Consider the following 12,117-nt stretch of genomic DNA (forward strand, 5'->3'; position numbering starts at 1 on the left):
AAAAAAAAAAAAAAAAAAAAAAAAAAAAGCTTTCTCTGCTTGAGAAAGCAAGGGTTTAAGTTTCAAGATATAAACCACAGCCTAGTTGATATGAGGAAAAGTTTAAGCAGCCTCAGGAAGGTGATGATTTACAGAAAGTGGGACAGAATCCAGGAGAGGGGACGGGAGCATTCCAATGGCAAACTAGTTTAACCAGTTTCTGATGAGCAGGATTTAGAGAAAATGCATCGATTAAGTGCATTAGGTTACTCCCAATGCACCAAGAAAGAAGCATTCTGAAAGACTACAAAAGGTAATTAAAACATGCATTTTCAGTAACTATACACTGTAGCTTGCAGCACTGTAAGTATGCATTACCATAAAGAGTAGGGTACTCCAGTGAGCAGGGCACTAGACACCTCAGCCTGAGGTGTGGTTTAATGGATGACTTAACCCCAGGCTGCTGCCAAAGCCCACAAGCTCACCCTTCCTTCCCTCTCCCTGCTCGGCTTCTCATCCACCAGCTGCAGGGGCTAGCCAGCTCAACAAATCCCATCAACAGCTACAGTCAGTATAGGGAACGGATATGTATGGTTTGGAACAAGCAGACTGGGAGGCTGCCCCTTTTTTTAATGGCAGCGACTGTTAGGTTGGAGCAATTTTGAAACCATGAGACCTGTCAAGTTACCCAACACCTCCATACCTGAACTTCCAACATTGTAAGCATGTATGGAACGACAAGGAGTTTTCCGTCAACTGCTCTGAGTCTTCTAAATAAGAAGCACTGTCACAATGCAAATATTACAATATAAAGAAGACAACATTGATTCAATTTGTGCTCTATAGCACTAAGGAATAATTAAAAAAGAGAGGAAGGCAGAGCAAATAATCTGGACTGAGGTAAAAGGAGATTTGGGCTTTGAATAAATTACAGCCAAAATTCAATGGCAGTGCTCTGCTGCAGCCACTCTGCACGTGTGCCATTGATCTGCTCTGTAGAGCCAGCGTCATCTCTGTCTTTGGAGCAGAGGAAGTAATCAAAAAGTTCCTTAATCAAATTATTTCATAATATTTAGAGAACAGATGTTTACATAGTAGTTAAAGGTCTTGTTCCATATGAAAGATCTGTATGTTAAACACTCCTAATGCATCCCTGGAATATTTAAAGAAATATGAGACAGAGATAACATCATCCTTCACTTGCAAAGCAATTTCAGTCTAGTGATAAACTTAATACTAAGCTAACATGTAAATGTATATCAGTGTGCCTCAAAGATAGAAAAATATGTAATAACTCTTCTCACAGCACTTCTGTAAGACTTCTAGGAGGAGTGCAACTGGCAAGGGTCGAGTTGACCTGTCCTAAAACCCTAAGAATCAATGACAGCTGGGATTACATCTCAGAGGCTCTTGATTTCAACCCAGTGCTTTGTACCCCTCTGTCAAACACAAATGTATATGTAATTCATCTCACACATATCAGTGTCATTAGCAAATGCACCTGAAGACTGCTATTTCAAGCAGGAATATTTCTTTGAAAAACACATCATTGTTTTACATCCAAAAATATTTTTAAAGAAAAATGCAAATGATATTTTAATAGTTGTAAACATCAGTGTCAAAGATACTTTACATGCATAGCTTTCATCTCAAACTCCAATCAAACTAGTCTCTAGACTGTTCAATGTGCATTACTATGGCAATCTCCATTAGTAGATTTTACTTTACATAGCTGATAACTTTGCCAGGCCTTCATCAGCCCACACATCTTCCATGCTAGCTGTCTCAGTTTAAGCACACCTAATCACACACATGCACAATGTCCATAAAAACTTTCAGGGAAAGAAAAATCACCGTTCATGAGAACCAAAATCACAGATTAATACAGTTCTAGTCACAATAAACTATTACTCCTTGTAGAAGCTCTCATAACTCAATACTCTGGAGAAGAATCTAAAAATCTGGGGAGAAGATAGAACTTATTTTTTCTTTTGGTTGGGGTAAAACTTTTTCCATTCCTGAGAACTAAAGCTCTTGGAAATACACACAGTTTGCACATTCCCTGCAGTTTCATTTCCTGAGGATTACACACTGGACATGCTAGAATAGCTTTCTCTGTAGTCACAGCTCTCACAGCTCAGACCACCAAAGCTGGATCTCTTCCAAGCATGCCTGCAGGGAATTTCTCCCGGTCTCTACCCTTTGGAGACATCATCTCCCCTCATGACACCAACCAGGGAAAGATGGCAGAGGGGAGGGACAAGGACCAGCTACAGGGAGGAGCAATTTGAGATAAGTCTGAAAAGAAAGACTACTGCAGAAAAGGAAGGCTGATGTTAACCTGGTAGAAAACTCACAACTTGGTAAAAGACCGTCAGAGCTGGAATCAGAGCATGCCAGGGCAGAGCATGCCAGGGGAAGGCTAGAAACCAAGCAGGGAGTAAAAAGAGTTGGAAGACAACAGATTATTTTAGGAGAAGGGATGGGGAAAATATCTGGGACAGACTGGGATGGGAGTCCAGTATAAAAGTCAAGCAGCAGAGAAAGAGTTGGGATTTTCTAAGCAGGAACTGGGGCAAGAAAAATTTATTGCCCCTCACCGCTGTCCCTCAAAATTCAAGGTTCACTGATTAACATACAGCCGGCTGGAAGCCGTCAAGGGAAGACCTGGGAGGAAGAAATGAGAACAGGAGCTGATTAGACAGTGATAGGAAAAATAAAGTGAAAAGTGAGAGTAGGAGAAACCAACTAAGAACAACATGACTTTGCAACATAAAAGATGTCAAGCAGGTGAGCCCAGAAGGGCACTCAGGGCAATCCAACCTCCTAGTAAACAGGGCCCACACCTCTTCCCCAATCCTTCTAGTTTAACTTTTTCCTAATTCAAATTTTGAGACTACCAAGGTAGTCAACATAAAACTATTATTATTGTTACACTGTTCCATGTAGTTTTACATTATGGGATTCAGCAGCTGCTCTCTATGTGGGTAGGTCTGGGGAAAGACAGCAAGGGGAGATTTAGGTGCAACATGAGAAATAGAGGCAAATTAAACTTTTAACTCATTATACCCTGCGAGACAAACCCAAATCAATTCTGAGTTTAGGACTGGTAGAGAAGCCAGAATCAGGGATATAATTTCTAGTGAACAAGTCAGTGAAAGCAAACCAGGAGCTAAAGCTTGGATCATCATACCGTTTTCCTCAAAATCCCTTTGGTACTTTCTGTTCTTCAACCTGAAAAATTTCCAGTGTTTCTGTTTCTTTGCTGTCAGCAAACACCTGCAAAACTCACTGAGGAGAACACTGCATGCCGCTGTGTTAAGGGTCTACACTGAATTCTGCGACCTCCTAATGCATTTTATTATCCCAAAGGGTAAAGAGATTCAACCTTGCAAGTCTTGCATAGATGAAAACATCAAATTATATGGTCTATCTGTTTAGAAATGTTATTTGCATTAAAAGCCAAAAAATTAACATCTACAATCCTGTAGTACAAACTACACCACACCCCCACTCCAACCCCCAGATCCCAGCTTCCCACTAAGTGAATAGTTTTAAGGTTGTGAAGTTGAGCAAAGTTTGGCGATGTCAAAACCAAGACTGTTCCAGTGATGTGATCTGCCCCACCATGCATATGAAGTTATCATTATAAAGTCTTTACAGAAAACATACTGCATTACCACCACCATGGGACCTCTTCCTCATTCAGTGCAGAGAACCAAACTGCTCAGCAGCAGCAGCAAGAAAAAAAAGAGTCCGCTGCTGCCTATGCAATCCCTCAGCAGCTTTGTTGCAAACTGCAGGTGTGTGATGAAGGAGGCCACGACTTCAAGGACAGAAAGTCCACTCTTGTGGTTGGATAAACTGAAGAGAACTAGATTTTACTTGCATGTCTTCTAGAGCTCCTCTGTGGTGTAGTCATTAACCCCAACTTTTCAGCAGTAAACATTTGTCTGAGCACCTGACTTATGATTCAGTCTCATTGATAGTAACATTGAACACTCACAGGTGCAAACAGAAGTTGTGGTTTGGAAAGATTAACTGTACAGTATACTAAAGCACTGAGATAATGCAGTCCTAGCTGATTCAGTCTGCACCTTCAATAATAATAGGGCTTTTTGGTTTTATTCTCTTTGTGCCTTAACTCCTGCATTATCTCCTAGAAAGTGGAGATTATACCAAGCTCTTATCTCATAAGGATGTTGTGAAACGTAATTACATCTGTGAAGTACTCAGATACTATCATGATGGGCACCAGAGGAAAAAAAAAAAACCCTAATTAATTGAAAATAGTTTGAATAGTGTGCTGAAAACAAGGCATAAGTCTGTAACAGAACAAAGAAGTGGAAAGAAAATACTGAATACTGGCTCCCTGTGTGGACGCAGTCCATTCTGTGAATTGAAACTGGCAAGGAATCCTACAGAAATATAATCGATAATCATGTAATTAATGACTACACCCAACAGCAGGAGAAGGCTGGATTCAGGTTGTGTGTATTTGCAAGTTTTAGGGTACTTCAATTTGCAACCTTAATTTTCTTTTTAAATAGGAACCTTCTATATACAGTAATAGAGATGGTAGATGTACTTAATTTGAACAAGCAGGAACAATCCTCTCACCATCATTTAATGAAACATTTACCTCCTAAGGGTATCAATTGCAGAGAAGAAAGGATGGAAAGCATGTACTTTCCAAAATACAGCTCCATGGTAGAAAAATATTCTTCCTAAGCTGACTTCAGCTTCCACTGTAAAAATTTAATGAACTAAGCTGAAAGCTTCTGTCAAGTCCACAGAACTAGATGTGCAACTCCTATTATCAAAGCAAAAAGCAGCATCATTGAGAATTCTGAAAGGCTGCAGGCATGATTTGGTGTAGTGAGCCAGATAAGCTCGGTAAAACATTGGAACAAGTCAAATGCCATCCAACTTGACTGTTTACTACACTTCTTAATGTTGCCATCTACATCACAAGTAGTTTTGATTAATTTGTCAAGTAAAGGTTCTTTTACTTCAAAAAACAAATGCAAAAGTCATGTCAGAAAGCAACATCTATACTTGGGTTCTGTAAATATTGAATGTTATTGCAATAAATTATAATCTAAATGAATAAGTGCAAAAATTCCAAATATTTAAATTATAAAACCCCCCAAATTACTAAGAAACAGTTATTAGACTATTACACAATCATAGGCCAATTGTAGACATTTCAAAAAGCAGCCAATCTTCGAAGTAGCTTACAGAGATGCAAGTATGCATCCTTTTGTGTTTAAATGTTGACAGCAGCTACACAGCTAAATTCATAGGTGGTACTTTGAACATGCATAGTTTGGCAATCAATCATTTGTTTTTTCTTCCACTGGTTTTTAGTAAAAACAAAACTCTATTTCTTTGCTGTTCCTAAAATGAAAAACTTTCAGATCTGTAACAGAAAGCAAGCAGGCAGAAAGAGTTTTATTATGATTATCTATCCTTTGTATTAACATGTTTTAGAACAATTGGAAGGAAAAATATTTTAATGTACTGTTTGTGTTTGTTGATTCTCATCTTTGATTTCCCTGGATTATAATAAAGTCTTTAAAATAAAAATAATAAATAAAACTTATGCCCACTGTCAAGAGCATGAAATACAATATATTCTTATCTTAAATTATTTAAACAGGACTTTAAAATTTAAGACATTACCCTGTAAAGAGGCACACAAAGGATGAGTCGTATTTTTGAGAATTTTCATGTGTTATGCAGCAATGATTACTTGCAGAGTGGCTGACGGAATATTTGGAAGAGAGTAATCTTTCCAAATGAAGTTACATATCTCTGATGTACATAAATGTAACCTGTTCAGTAGTCCAAGGAGAAAAGTAGTATTTATGGCCCAAGCACAAAAACCTAAAGCTGTAGTTCTAATTCTTACTACAAAAGCAAAACTGGAACAGGAAAGATGAAGGAGGAGCAAATAAGAGAAATTCATCCTTGTGGAGGTAAGTGATGCTTACTGTGCTTCCTTTGCTGGTTATGGATGTAAGAAAATTGAATATAACTTAAATTGCATAGAAATTCCAATGCAAATTAGTAAGATGATTCCATGCAGGGGGCCATAAATTTGGGATGCCTTTAACAGTCTATTTCATGTCAGCCCTGCCTATTTTTGGTCCTGAGCTGACCACTTATATAAGGAAACGCTAGAAGACATGGAGATGTGGCAGCTTTCCATCAGCAGAATGGGTCCACTTGCTATTCCCAAGGGACTGCTTTGACCCTTGGTGTTGCCTGAAGGCCTCTGAAGCACGCACAGCTCTTATCAACTTACCATACACATATCTCACTGGGCGCGTGTGTGTATGCATACATATGTACATGTGCATACTCATCAGAGAAGGATGAGATTTTTTAAAAGATCAGATTTATCTCTACTATTTTTCATCTGAAAACAATCTCTACAGATGCCCACTATATTTTCAGAGCTAAAGTGTCTGAAACTCTCAAAATATATTTAATTTCTGGACTGTTGAAAAACATCTTTAGTACCATCTTGGAAGTTGACTTAGGAATACTTAGGAATCATGTATTTTCAAAACTCAACTACAGTAAATTAGCACATACAGCTATATAACAAAACCTCTTCAGAAAGGAACAAATTTTATCTAGCAGAAATAATTATAACAAACAACAGCTAAATTCCCTAAGCAAGCTTAACTCAGCCCTCCCTTGTGCACACACTATGCAGTACTCTGAATCGCAGAGCTACAGGTCCTATTTTCCAGGCTGTTGCTGGTCTTGAACTTTTCATAGAAGAGCTGGGCCATGCCCTATGCAGCTGTGCAAGAGCTTTGAAATCCTTATCCCCCTGAAAAAAGGGCAGCTGTGCTTGAGATCTTTGCTGTCCATCTGTCACCCTTTCTGGATCTAAACAAAGTGGATTCCACACTGAGGCTGGTTGTCCTGCTAGCAGCAAAACTAGGAACACGTTTTCCTGTTTTCATTGAAGGTCTTCACAGCTGAGAAATCCCTGCTCTCAACAGTGCAATGTGTCCAGGTTGGACAGACTCTCCTAAGAATTCAGTTAGGGACTGTATCTGAAGTACAACAAACTTGGACTGAAAATGACCAAATTCTGTGTTTGCCAATGACTTATGAATTAGACAAACTTGAGTGAGGTTTTACACGGATGGCCAAAGACCAGCTGGGTGCCAAATTTCAAGGTACCTTTTCAAAAGCACAGAGAAACTAGAACGCTACAAAGGGAAAATCATAAAACCTCAATATATCCAAACCAGTGTAATCTCCCTCTCAGTCCAGCTCACAGAAAAAAACTGAGTTACTTCAAAAAGACATAAACAACCACAAATACACATACACTATAGCCTGAGTGGAGGCAACCCAGCAGAAAGTGGTTTGGCCAAACTGATAGTTGATGCTACCAATGTCACCTGCAAGTCCATCATGATGTACAACTCACTGCCAAAGCTTCCTTACAACACAAAACTATGCAAGCATCACATCTGGGTGAAACCTGCAGAGCTTACATGTTAAAAATAATGGGGTTTTGCTTACATGTGCACACCTAAGTGAATGACATATTATGACAGAGAATGTATCAACAATAATAGTAATGTTATGCATACCCAAATTTACTTCTGTATTTCTGGTACTTGCCACACAAACATTTCTAGACTTCTCAGAATGGTACTATTAACAGTATCGACAAGTGGGCTAAGTCAAATTTACTTTCAAACTGCTACAGAGTTATGATAAATTATTTTCTTTCACATTACATCTTCAGTGATTAATAATAGATATAATTTGAGACTACTGCAACAGATTTTATCTGATACAATAGAGGAAACAATTAACATTGTAGTAACTAACCACAGGCAGTCCAAAATCCCTCCTCCCCATCCCCAAACTAGATAAACATTTTCTCCTATTGTTTCACTGTTAAATTAAAGCAAAAGAAAAAAAAAATGGTGATTTATAAATTGGTTTACTTATTTCAAGCATGCAGAAAGTTCTGAGCTTTAAAAACAGACATTTTTGAGAAAGCATTAGCAATATAAACAAGGATCATACAAAGACATGCCAAGTAAGAAAATGGCAACACACAGAATACTGTAAACAAAATGACTGAGCCAAAATAGGTCCTGACTTCAACCGAGTATGGAGGGGCACCATAATGCAGAGGAATTATTTTTTAGCTGACATTTATGTTAAATTATGCTAATTATTGTAATTATGCTAACTATAGATGAGAGCCAACAGGAAATGGCCAGGAAACAATGACCTCCTTTTTTTCAAATTCTATTTGCATACATAAAATACAAAAACTTAAGTAGGATTTTTCAAGCTGCAGTTTTGCTAAACAACAAATAGAAGTCATAAATCATGTGGAGTAACTGCTGATTAACTATTCAATGAAAATTACATTATATTCTTGTGTGAATAATAGAGTCAAACAAAGTGTTATGTTCACTCAGAGATGTTTGGATACATCAACTAATCATTCCGTGTAATCACTAGGATAAAATAGTGTGAAATCCCATCGCACAGAAGACAGGAGCAGTGGGGAATGCCAATACCTGCAGCCAGCTGAGCTCTCCTTGGGTTCTCTGACTCTTATCCACCCTCTCTTACACATGAACCACAATTGATGCTTTAAACTACTTTCACATTTAGCAACTGTAGGTTTTGCAAGAAAGAATTCATGAAGACTAATTTGGTTAGCTACTATTAGATAAAACTTTAGGAAGCTGTATCTTTATGATGGAGGAAAATTTGCCCAGATAAACTGGATGCCATTTAAGAGTAACCATCACTACACAGACAACTTCTGGCTGACATTGAGGCGATTGCTTTCATTTTTAGCAGAGATAAAACACAGAAACCTGGGTCACAGCATGATGGAAATTTAGTCATGTGTTACCCAGCTAACAGACTATTATTTTAACTACTGTAAACAGCACTTTTTTTTTTTTTTTTTTTTTTTTTTTTTTTTTTTTTGAGATTAAGACTTAGACAATGAGATTTCTCTAATGATTTAAGACCTGGATATTTGAAAAAAGAATAAAAGCATGACTTGTTACAGATACACACCAAGAAGCTACATTTCATGTTATTTCAAAACCTTGAGAAATGCTAATAGGAATTCTTTTTAAAGTCTTTATTTTCATGTGCAAAACAGAACAGTAATCAACACCCTAGGAAAACAACAGTTTATCATCTTCATGAATAAACTTTGTATGATTGTACTGAAGTTAAAATTCATATGGAACCATTCTAAAGCACTTTAAAATAAGATACAATAAATTTAAAGAGACAGCTTAGCCAACCAGCCTGGGTATCACAATCCCTCATTTGTTCCTCCCACATAGAAACAGCGTTCTCAATTATAACCAACTTAGTGGCTTTGCCTATTGGAAATCCAGTGTACACAAAGTCTGCCCAAAGAAGACAGTATGCAAGCTCTAGACTATGCATTTTCATTGCATAAATGAAATTAAAAACTCCAAGACAGAAAATGTGTAGAAATATAAATGGAAGAAAGGAATCGAAGCAAGCGAGGTGGAAGATGTTAGAAAACAGGAGTATGACAAGCAAGGTTAGCTATAAATAATCTCTCCTGGTCTTGGAGTACTCCTCTCTCCTACCATTTTTACCTGATAAGAATTTTTATCTAAGGCAAGCACATCAACTGGGATGATTCCACAAGAGTTATAAACTTAAGGGGGGAAGTGAGAAGGGACAAAAAAAACAAGATAACTAGGGAGTAGTTGACAAAATTACAGACTGATCATTAGACAATTACTCAGATAGATGAAGTTACACAAGATGCTATCACAGTTACAAAGTTATCATAGTTAGAGTTTTTTAATCTTAAACATAAATCCATTAGATGGGAATTAAATTACTCCTGAAGCCTGTTTATTTCAGCTATCTTACTAGAAGTACACGAACATATGGTAAAAATTTGTCCTTGGCTAAAAATTATTCTGCTTCTACTAGGTCCATTATAAACATGCAGGCAGGGAATGGCATTGCCAGATGTAGTGAAGAGGATAAGGACAGGGGTGAAGGAAGGAAGGGGTTCCTATCATCCCTTTCACACATGGTAATGAAATATCATTTGCTGGAACAGTAAAAATTCACAGCACTTTAAAGTCCAGAAGGACTAGCCACAGCTGTGATGCATGTACCCACATTAGGAATACATGGAAAAACCCCAGGAACAGGCACTGAGAAGTGAGAAGTCTGTTTCAGACTGATAACCCAATACTATAAAGCAGATGTGGAGTGAGAAACACAGATCCACCAGCATGGAAAGGTATACTATATGGTCAGCACCATACTGCACTGACAGATCAATATAATGTCACTGAAGAGGAAATATTAAAGGAAATAAATGTCACGTCACTGGTAAGGAAACAAGCAAGGTCCATGGGGACTCATGAGATGTTTCGCCCCACCCCAAGCTCCCCAAAACCCAAAAGAAACACAACCGAGAACAAAGGAGATGAGAAGCACGAGAGATCTCTGAACTAGAGGTGCTGTCCGCAGGTAAGAATTAAAGGCTTTCCACTAAGAAATGAGACAAAGACAGAACAATCAAACGTGGAAGAACGCTCACTATGCGGAGATGGCTCTGACCAGGCCAGTGTATTTTCTTTACTCATTTACATCCTTCCTATTTCAATATCAAGAATACAAGGGAGACTTTGCTTTACTTAAGAGTTCTGGTTTTGCATCTACTTTGCCTGTCACTTCAGAATGGACTGCAAGCTTTCAAAGGCTAGAGTCCTCTGGTTCTAGTCCTCAAAATAAAAATATCATGCCAATAGAAACCCTGGAGGTCACCTCTTCATCTAGCTCAAGGAGAATGGAGAATTCAACAGAAAATATTCTGAAGTCTCTAGAGCATTTTGGTGGCCAACATAAGCATAGCTATAATTCAAAACCACTGCAAGACGATAAGCCACATGGGAATTATTTTCTGAACTATTAAAACTTGTTAATCTGCATAATACGTAAGGACAGAAACAACAAGTAGAACCAGTGGAAACCAGAATTCTGATTTTCAACTGAAAGAATAAGATCAGGCATTTCCAAATTACATGAGTGCAGAGAATTTAGTGCTGTTTCCCATTTCTGAGAAATAGAACAAATAAAGTCCCTATTTATTTATTAAAGCAAATATTTTCACTCTTGTAAACTCAGGGAAGTGACTATCTCATTGAAGTGTTTCCAGTTCCACAAAAACAGATCAATGTTCTTGAACTGAACAATACAGCAGAAAGCCAAAGACTGTACAGAAAGAGAGGCCATTTATTCAGGCATCATCATTTTCAGCACACACAAAAATCCCAACAAAACAAACACTTACAGTGCTCTCTCCTCTAGAAAATGAATTGAAAAGTATTGGGGAACTTCATATTGACAATATCTGTTTTCACTGTCTGTATTTTTCTTGTTTGTAACCAACAGACTTGCTTCCTGTGCTCTTCCCACCTGTAACCTGTTAAAGTTATCCTGGGCACCGACAGTCAAGATTATTTCTCTTGCATCACCATCACAGAATTTTAACTACAATTCTTTAAGCTCCACTAGCACCTCAATTACACTTATATGCTTCCAGCCTTCAGTTTTTAATAAGCATTTACCCCTGTGGCTACAAAGGTAACCTGATTCACTCAGAAGACCGATGAGGAGGTGCGAGGCTTACCTCATTCAGAGTCTGCTGATGCAGACCAGTGCCCCATGCTCGCATGCTGAGGTTCTGTGGGAAGGGAGAAAGAAGCAGATTTGGGAAAACAGTGGTGACAAGAGTGACAGTTACAAGCAACTGCAAGAAGAAATACTCTCCTTCCTATTGCTTTTGCTCTTTCTGTTGTTTGGGCCCTCTGAGATGGGAGGCACAGGAAGAATTAGATCTCCTTTGTTCTCTTTTTCCTTGACGCTGTGCTTCATTTCCTTCTCTTGTGCTAAAGGTTAGAGGAAGGAGAAAGCATCGTTACAGGGAATACAGAGCCAGAGGTCTAAGGCAGTTGTGAATCCATTCATAACAGGCAAGAGACTAAGAATTATGAAGAAATTAATCACCTGGGACTTATGCTTTCCAGGTATTTTTCTTCCAGTTATGAACGTTGA

General features: G+C 38.2%; 1 protein-coding gene across 3 annotated transcripts in view; it reads right to left on the reverse strand.

Annotated features, from left to right (window-relative positions):
* Positions 1 to 12,117, reverse strand: part of RAD54B (RAD54 homolog B) — a 66,139-nt gene that overhangs the window by 28,995 nt on the left and 25,027 nt on the right. Inside the window, exon 1 of one of the 3 annotated variants that reach the window (XM_026841788.1) lies at positions 11,693 to 12,048. The exons of the other annotated variants lie outside the window; for them this stretch is intronic. The gene's annotated coding sequence lies outside the window, so the exon portion shown is untranslated. Of the gene's footprint in view, positions 1 to 11,692; positions 12,049 to 12,117 lie in introns of those variants that run through there. 3 annotated transcript variants of the gene reach the window in all.

The sequence above is a fragment of the Athene cunicularia genome (genome assembly GCF_003259725.1).
Source record: "Athene cunicularia isolate RWA chromosome 2 unlocalized genomic scaffold, athCun1 chr2_part1, whole genome shotgun sequence".
Lineage (NCBI taxonomy): Eukaryota > Metazoa > Chordata > Aves > Strigiformes > Strigidae > Athene > Athene cunicularia.